Source organism: Callospermophilus lateralis, chromosome 8 (genome assembly GCF_048772815.1).
Source record: "Callospermophilus lateralis isolate mCalLat2 chromosome 8, mCalLat2.hap1, whole genome shotgun sequence".
Lineage (NCBI taxonomy): Eukaryota > Metazoa > Chordata > Mammalia > Rodentia > Sciuridae > Callospermophilus > Callospermophilus lateralis.
The window spans coordinates 107,622,563-107,630,589 of NC_135312.1; the positions used below are offsets into that span (position 1 = coordinate 107,622,563).

Genomic DNA, 8,027 nt, shown 5'->3' on the forward strand with positions numbered 1-8,027 from the left:
GGATTGCAAGTTCAAAGCCAGCCTCAGAAACTTAGTTAGGCCCTAAGCAAACTTAGTTAGGCCCTAAGCAAATTTTATAAATATGAATATAACATGATATGTAAAATATTTTTGTTTTTATAGCTGGAAATGCTAGGACACCTTATTTACATAGACAAGTAGCTGAGAATGGAAGGAGTTTTGTTAACAACATTATAATTTTTGGATCCAAAATATATTTTTTAAATTGCCATGTTCTAGCGTGAAAAATTAAGTTGGTATCCAGCATGTTAAAAAAAACTCATTACAAGTTAGCATTAAATCTGAGGATATAGTTTAGTGGTAGAGTGCTCACCTAGCATGCTCAAGATCCTGGTTTAACTCCCAGTACTGCAAAGTAAGTTTTTTCCAAAAAATTAGCATTAATTTCCAGTTTTGCTTTTGTTTGTTTATGTTCATTCTCTGTAAAGACTGTCAAAATTGCCAATGCTGACTGTATTTCAAGCCATCATGGTGGGGTATGGGGAATCATTTTCAATTAGAAATAATCTTGCCTCAGATAAACCTCATTGGCTAATGATACTGTCACTGTGCAAAGCTTCCTATTGTTTTTTTAAATGAGTTTGCTATTTTCTGTTTGTTTTTTCTTTCCAGTCAATCATCACATTGCTATAATTGTCTTAAATTTAGGAGGCATATTAGGGTTCTCCAGAAAAATAAAAACAATAGAATATATATAATTAGAAGAGGGGATTTATTAGATTGGCTCACACCATCAGAGGCTGCATCTTCCTACAGTTGCCATCTGTAGACTGGAGAGCCAGGGATACCAGTAGCTGTTCAAGTCCAAGAAGCTGGAGCCTTAGAACCAGAGGGACCAATGATGTAGCCCAGCCAAAGACTGAAGGCCTGGAAGCTTCTTGAAGAGCCACTATTACCAGTCTGTGTTCAAAACTGAAGAATCTGGAGTCTGAGGTCCATAGGTGATGGCAAAAGATAATACCAATTCAAAAAGAATCAAGCATGTGCAAACTTGGCTCTCCTTCTAATATATATATATATATATATATATATATATATATATATATACAGAGAGAGAGAGAGAGAGAGAGAGTCAATATACACATATACATATGTATACATATACATATATATACACACACATATATATATATACACCCAGAAGTGGGATTGCTATTTATTACCCTTCAAAGAAAGCTTTTTGGCTCATGTGTATCTGACTCAATAGTTTTTAGTTTTTTATGATCAGCTCATCAAGTTTAAAAAATTTTAGTTGGCATATTTACCAGAGGACATTGAATTTTAGATTAATTTCAACATATTTGATGTTGTTTCAATACTGAATCTTCCCCCTCTGGGAACCCAGTAAGTCTCTCCATTTATGTAATCCTGTTTCATGTCCCATAATAAAGTTTTGTAGTTTTCATGAGTTTCACATATAGCTTTTTAAATTTAACTTTTTTTTTTTCAGTGCTGAGGATGGAACCCAGGACCTCATGTATCCTTAGTTTGCACTCTACCACTGAACTCCCAGCCCAAAATAACATATTTTGGCCCAAAATAACCTGTTTTGGCTACTGTCAATGTGTTCTTTCTCCTCTCTCTTCCCTTTGTGTCCTTCCTTCTATCTTTATTTTTTATCTTATTATCCCAAATAGACTAAACTCTTGCAGAATTGGGAATAGACCACTATTATCATTTCCTAAATGCCTAAAATAAAGCTATGCTAGACTAATTACTAAGGAAAGAAATACTTGTTGGATAAATAAATGGATGAAAGGCTTGATTCATAAACTAGAAATATATCAGGAAGAAGAATCTGGGGGATATGCCAGGAAAAGTCTCAAAAAATTATAATCCCTCAAAAATAGATGATAAATTTTGGCTTGGTGATGCCATATGGCAAGAATTTCCCCTGCCGTGTGTGATTCCAGCCACAGTGAACAGAGTCTGAGAGTTCTGGGAAAGAACTGATCTTACGCTGCTTGTCCCATGGGTTCTCCCTCATTCTTCCCAAAATGACATTGGGAAGAAACCACTAGAAAACATCAGAAGTTTGGGTTGGAGTTGTGGCTCAAAGGTAGAGCACTTGCCTAGCATGCGTGAGGCACTGGGTTCAATCCTCAGCCCCACATAAAAAAAAAAAAAAAGGTATTGTGTCAACCTACAACTAAAAACTAAATGTTTTTAAAAAAACAAAAATCAGTAGCTCATCAGCCTGAGGAGAACCCTGCCCTTCCTCCAGAGGAAATTCCTTTATAGATTCCAGCTGTTTTTCTTACTCTAGCTGTAATTCAAACCACCCTTCCCTGGCTTCTCCTTGCAGTGGCCAAAGAGCAGAATGGCCTCAGAATTCCTGAAAAGACCTCTCATTCCTCCCTACCACAAAACACTCTCAACCTTGTCAACCTTATCTACCCTGAATCTACCATGATCAATCACACCATCCCTTTATCCCTGTTTCCATCAACACTAAAAGCAGCTGTGCACTTCCAGGCACCCTCCAAGTCCCTCACACCAGCCCCGACACAGCTGACTCTCTAACACCTTCTCTTCCATTCTCCCATTCTTCCCCAACCACGTTCCCTCTGTGCTCACTGTAATGCCTAAAGTGGGCAGCATAGTCCTCACCCTGCTCTGTGAAGGCTCCCTTCCCTGCCTTGTTGGGCCTGAAACCTGAATCACCCCTGGGAGATTTCCACTTCCCCTGTAGCTATCTCTAGATCAATGGATATTCCTTCTGGCACATCCTGCTTAACGGCCTGGAGATGGAATGAGGATTCCCTTCACTCTTCATTTCCAGTTTCAAACTACTTCTCCTCCCTAAAATTTCTCAGCTTTTAGCCAGTATGGTGGCATGACCTGTAATCCCAGCTACTTGGAGGCCAGAAGAATCACTTGAGCCCAGGAGTTGGAGAGAGTTGAAGAACAGGCTGAGCAATATACCAAGATGCCCTCTCAAAAAATTTATATATATGTAGGGCACTAATCTCCAGGATATATAAAGAACTCAAAAAACTTAACACACACACACACACACAAAACAATTAATAAGTGAGTTAAGGAACTAAACAGACACTTCACAGAAGAAGAAATAAAATTGATTAACAAACATGAAAAAAAAGTTCATTATCTCTAGCAATTAGAGAAATGCAAACCAAAAGTAATCTAAGATTTCATCTCACTCTAGTCAGAATGGCAAATATTAAGAATAAAAGCAATAATAAGTGTTTGTGAAGATGTGGGGAAAAAGGTACACTCATACACAGCAAATTGATGCAACCACTATTGAAAACAGTATGGAGATTCCTCAGAAAACGAAATGGCGGGGCTGGGATTGTGGCTCAGCAGTAGAGCGCTCGCCTTGCACATGTGCAGCCCTGGGTTCAATCTTCTGCACCACATAAAATAAATAAAATGAAGGCATTGTATCCAACTATAACTAAAAAATAATAAATAAATAAATAATAAAATGATAGAGCTTTATTTAAAAAAAAAAAAAAAAAACTTGAAATGGAACCACCATTTGACCCAGCTATCCCACTCCTTGGTCTTTACCCAAAGGACTTAAAGTCAGCATACTACAGTGATGCAGCTGCATCAATATCTATAGCAACTCAATTCACAATAGCCAAATTATGGAACCAATATAGATGCCCCTAAACAAATGAATGGTTAAAGAAAATGTGGCACATATACACAATGGAATATTACTCAGCTTTAAAGAAGAATGAAATTATGGTATTTGCTGGTAAATGAGTGGAACTGGAGAATATCATGCTAAGTGAACTAAGTCAATCCTAAAAAACTAAAGGCCAAATGTTTTCTCTGATAAGTATATGCTGATCCACAGTAAGGCAGGTTTTGGGAGTGGGGGTAGGAAGAATGAAGGAACTTTGGATTGTGTGAGGGGGAATGAGAGGAAGGGTGTGGCAGTGGGGATGGAAGGATGGTAGAAGGAGACAGACATTATTACCCTATATACATGCATGATTACAGTATTGGTGTGACTCTGCACCATGTACAGCAGAGGAATAAGAAGTTGTGCTCTATTTGTATACAATGTGTCAAAATGCATTCTACTGTCATGTATAACTAATTAGATAACTAATAATATTCTAGCTTTGAATCTCCATATCATCAGATTATGCTAACTACTATCCCACATTTATCACTTGCCTTCATTTCTTAAAAAATTTTAGTAGCTGGGACAGGAGTACCCAGCATTTCAACATTCATATGGCTCAGCTTTCACATGTCTTACCTCGGTTCCTTGACCTCTTTTACTCCTATAATTTTGCCTTTCATCCTGTGTGAGTCACTCCTTATATGAGATCATCTTACATCCTGATGTAATCAATGAGTATAATTCCATGTTCTCAATGTCAAGCATCTTTCTAGAATCCTGACCTTAGTTATCCTTATACTCTGCTATCCACAACTCTACCACCTTTTGGTTACGCCTCCTTCTTCTCAGATCCTCGCATTCTTCATTGCTTAGCGTAAATTCTTACGTTATAATCACTCTATTGCAGAGAGTTCTAATTGTCTGCTAAGATCCATCCTCCTGGTCTGGGGAAGCACCTCAGTGGTAGAGAACTTACCTAACATATGAGAAGTTCTGAGTTTGATCCTCAGCACTGCCACCAAAATCATCATCATCATCATCATCATCTTTATCATCTTTATCATCTAGTCTCCCCTTTTAAAATGATAGAAGTAGAGCCTCACTTGCACACTGATTCCTGGGCTTCCTTACATTGAACTGTAGCATCGGAAATCAGAATGTACTTTGCTAATGGAACATAAGCCATTAGCCCTTAAAATGAGGGCAGTGCTTCCTCCTCAAGCTGCTACCTTGTTTCCATGATTCAGATGAGCAAAATACCTTAGGCATGGAAGAGAAACAAGATTGAAGGTCCTTCAGTTTGTAAATGATTGCTTGAAGCTGAGACCCAGTGATCTGCAGTGGTACCTTCTGATTGTGCTGAAGTAGACAAAGACATCTGTTTTAAGTCACAGAGTAAATGTTGGGTTGCTTTGTTACAGCAACCTAGCTCTATTGTTCATAATGCTCCAACTTCTCAGTGTGTGCTCATTTGCTAATACCTGATAAAACCACAACCAGATTGCAACTCTGCCTCTTCCTCACCTGTATTTACTCATACAATCTGGCCAAGAAAAACCCTCAATGATTAGTCACTCTTTAGATTCTGGAACATTGAATTCTAGTAGGCTTGTAATGTTACCTGACAATCATTTCAGATCTCCCTGGTCCATTCACTCCCCCACCTTCCTAGATAAATTATTCTCTTTGAAGCCAGAATTAGACAGGCAGGCAGTGTAGATAGGTAAATCGAGTCAGGTCAGATCAAGGAGGCCAATTTTAAGTGAGTCTGGGAAGTTGGGGATTGTCCCCTGAGGGATCTTGTAGAGAACCTGCCCCTGCTCCAACCTGTTGCCAAGGTAAACTATCCCAGGAATTTCCTCTCCCTACCGAGAGTTATAAGGTTGTTAAAGTGTCCTTGGCTACTCCACCCAGCCCTTCCCCCTTCAGCCCACCCATTTCCCACCTTTTCACCACTCTACTGAGCATTCCTGGGCCTATTCGCCTCCATACGAGGAGAAAGATAAGGGGGGAAAGCAGGAGAACAAAGGAATCCTAGGACATATGAAAAGGGCAGAACACCTCGTTTCTTGGGATACCATGATACCAACTATGGTCCCGTTCTCGGGAGAAGTCTGTTACCCCTTTTTATTTATTTATTTATTTTTTTTCCGTGTAGACTAGTTTTCATTTACTCAGTCAATTGTGCATAGCTGTCTCAACTGGGACAGATACATTTACATAACTGGCTGTGCTTGAGACTTCTTTGCGAGCAGCTGGAGCTCTGAAATGCACTTGACAATCATCTCCTTTTCCTGCTGTGCAGAGATGCTCTGTACCACGTGCTTCTCAACCAGTTTATGATGTGCTTCTGTTCCTTTCAATGCATCATATTCTGCACAGAGATATGATAAGCCAGGTGATTCTTTACCTCCTTGTATACTTTATGTAGCCATTCCCGGTAAGTAACCTCCAAGGCCATAGCAATGTTATTCCTCTGGACATCAAAAAGATAGTGGCGCTTCTGAACCATTGCCTGCAGTGACTTCTCCAACTCAATTGCATCCTGGATTTGTTTAATGGAAGTCTGCTTCACTTCTTCTAGTTGGGCAATTTTTTGCTCATCAATAAATTCACCAATAGAGGCACCATATATTTTAATTACATAGATGAGTAAACCCACTATTGATATGGCAGAGAAGGTCTCTGGGTAATCACATATATTTCTTTGGATAGAAAATACAAGATAAGACCAGTTCCAAGCATGTAGGGTCCTGTTACACCAGTTTTAGGATAAAGAAACTGGAAGAATTCCTCAGGGATCAGCCCAGGAAGAACTTTTCCTCCATATTCAGGAAGAGGTGGCTGCCCTGTATGAAAGATCCTTGTTGCCTGCAATACCCCTGGTCCTAGGACTACTGCATTCTTGAGACGGGGCTGCTTTGGCGGCAGCAGAAAGTACCACCCGGGGGAGCATGGTCAGCAAATGTCCCTGTGACCCAACCAGACTGTTACCCCTTTTTAAATAAACCCTGCTTTATATGCTTGCCTCGGTGTGCTTCTCTAATGTTCAAACATGTGGGGAAGCAAGATTGTCAGGGATAACCAGCAGTATGATAATCCTGCATCCTGATCCCTTCAGGAAAAGGAAGTTTCAGCAGAGAATTTCAACAAGCTCTTTTCATGTCCTTACTCACATTTGTGTCCACCCTCTCCATCTTGCCTTGCTTCCTATTGCTGTGGATAAACTCTATGTACTCCTGATTAAGACCACCACTTCCTGGGCTGGGGCAGTAGCTCAGTGGCAGAGCGCTTGCCTAGCATGTGTGAAGCGCTGGGTTCAATCCTTAGCACCACATAAAAATAAATAAATAAAATAATTTTTAAAAAAACACTTCCATGTCTGCACTGGATTTCATCAAAGACATTGCTTCAAAAAGTCTCCCTTTTCCCTTGCATTTTCATGTTTTTTTTTTCTCTTTCCAATGACATAAAAATATGCCTTTGTTACAGGAAGCCATCCATGAATTACATGAGTATCTTCTCTCGGTATGGTAGCCAGGGAGATTTAGGTTTGGCACTGCAAACAATCCGGAGGCTCTCCCTCTGCAATAGATTGCCCAACAAACGTGACCTTTATTTATCTCTGCTCTGCTAGAAAGATTCCTCCTAGTGTTGTAGGGACAAACGAGGCAAGGCACCGAAGATAGCAGAAAACAGTTTTATTTGGCTGCAGCCAGGTTCAGAGGGTACAGCTTTTGCTGTAATCAATCAATCCTCTGAACCCCGAGTTCAGGGAGTTTCAGAGTTTTATACCCAGCATGTAAGGGGAGGGGCTCAGAAGTTCACAGTCTGCAGAAGTTCACATAAAAGCAGCTTTTTCTTTCACTGTTCTGGGCAAGTTAACTCTTCAAGGACAACACCTGAGAAGGGGAGAGCTTCTTCTCCCCTTTTTTTCCTCCCCCTGCCAGCTGATACCATGGAGCCCATTTGTAACTTATCTTAAAAATGTAGACATCTCTGTGAAGCCCAGCTCAAGGCCAGAGGCCTTGTTTGCACATTTCTTTAAAGTACTATACTGGATGCGTTTGTGATAACTAGTAAGGGGGTGTCCAGCACCTGAAGTGCTGGTATCTTCTCAGCCAGTGGCCAAGTAAACAGGGTGACATGAAAATAGGAAGTTTATCTATATTAGACTCTTTTTCAGAGACTCTTTTGCTGACAGTCCTAAAATCAGCCATGGTGAAGAGGGCTTTTCTGTGGAGAAAGGAGTGCCACTTCACTAGTAGCTTTGGAGATGGGCATAACCCGTTGGGAACTGGACAGCCCAACTTTAACCTTTTTTGGAGAAGAACATTCTATGGAAAGTCTTTGATGTTTCCCAATACAAATAAGCAGGCGCAGGCTCCATTTTGTCAGA

At 40.2% G+C, this 8,027-nt stretch overlaps 1 non-coding gene and 1 pseudogene across 1 annotated transcript; both read right to left on the reverse strand.

The window, feature by feature from the left end:
- Positions 1–438: 438 nt before the first annotated feature.
- Positions 439–579, reverse strand: LOC143406618 (U4 spliceosomal RNA). Its single transcript, XR_013092253.1, has one exon. It is a non-coding gene; the product is annotated as a U4 spliceosomal RNA (small nuclear RNA).
- A 5,214-nt stretch (positions 580–5,793) lies between these two features.
- On the reverse strand, positions 5,794–6,584 carry LOC143406302 (ATP synthase peripheral stalk subunit b, mitochondrial pseudogene; annotated as a pseudogene).
- Between the last annotated feature and the right edge of the window lie 1,443 nt (positions 6,585–8,027).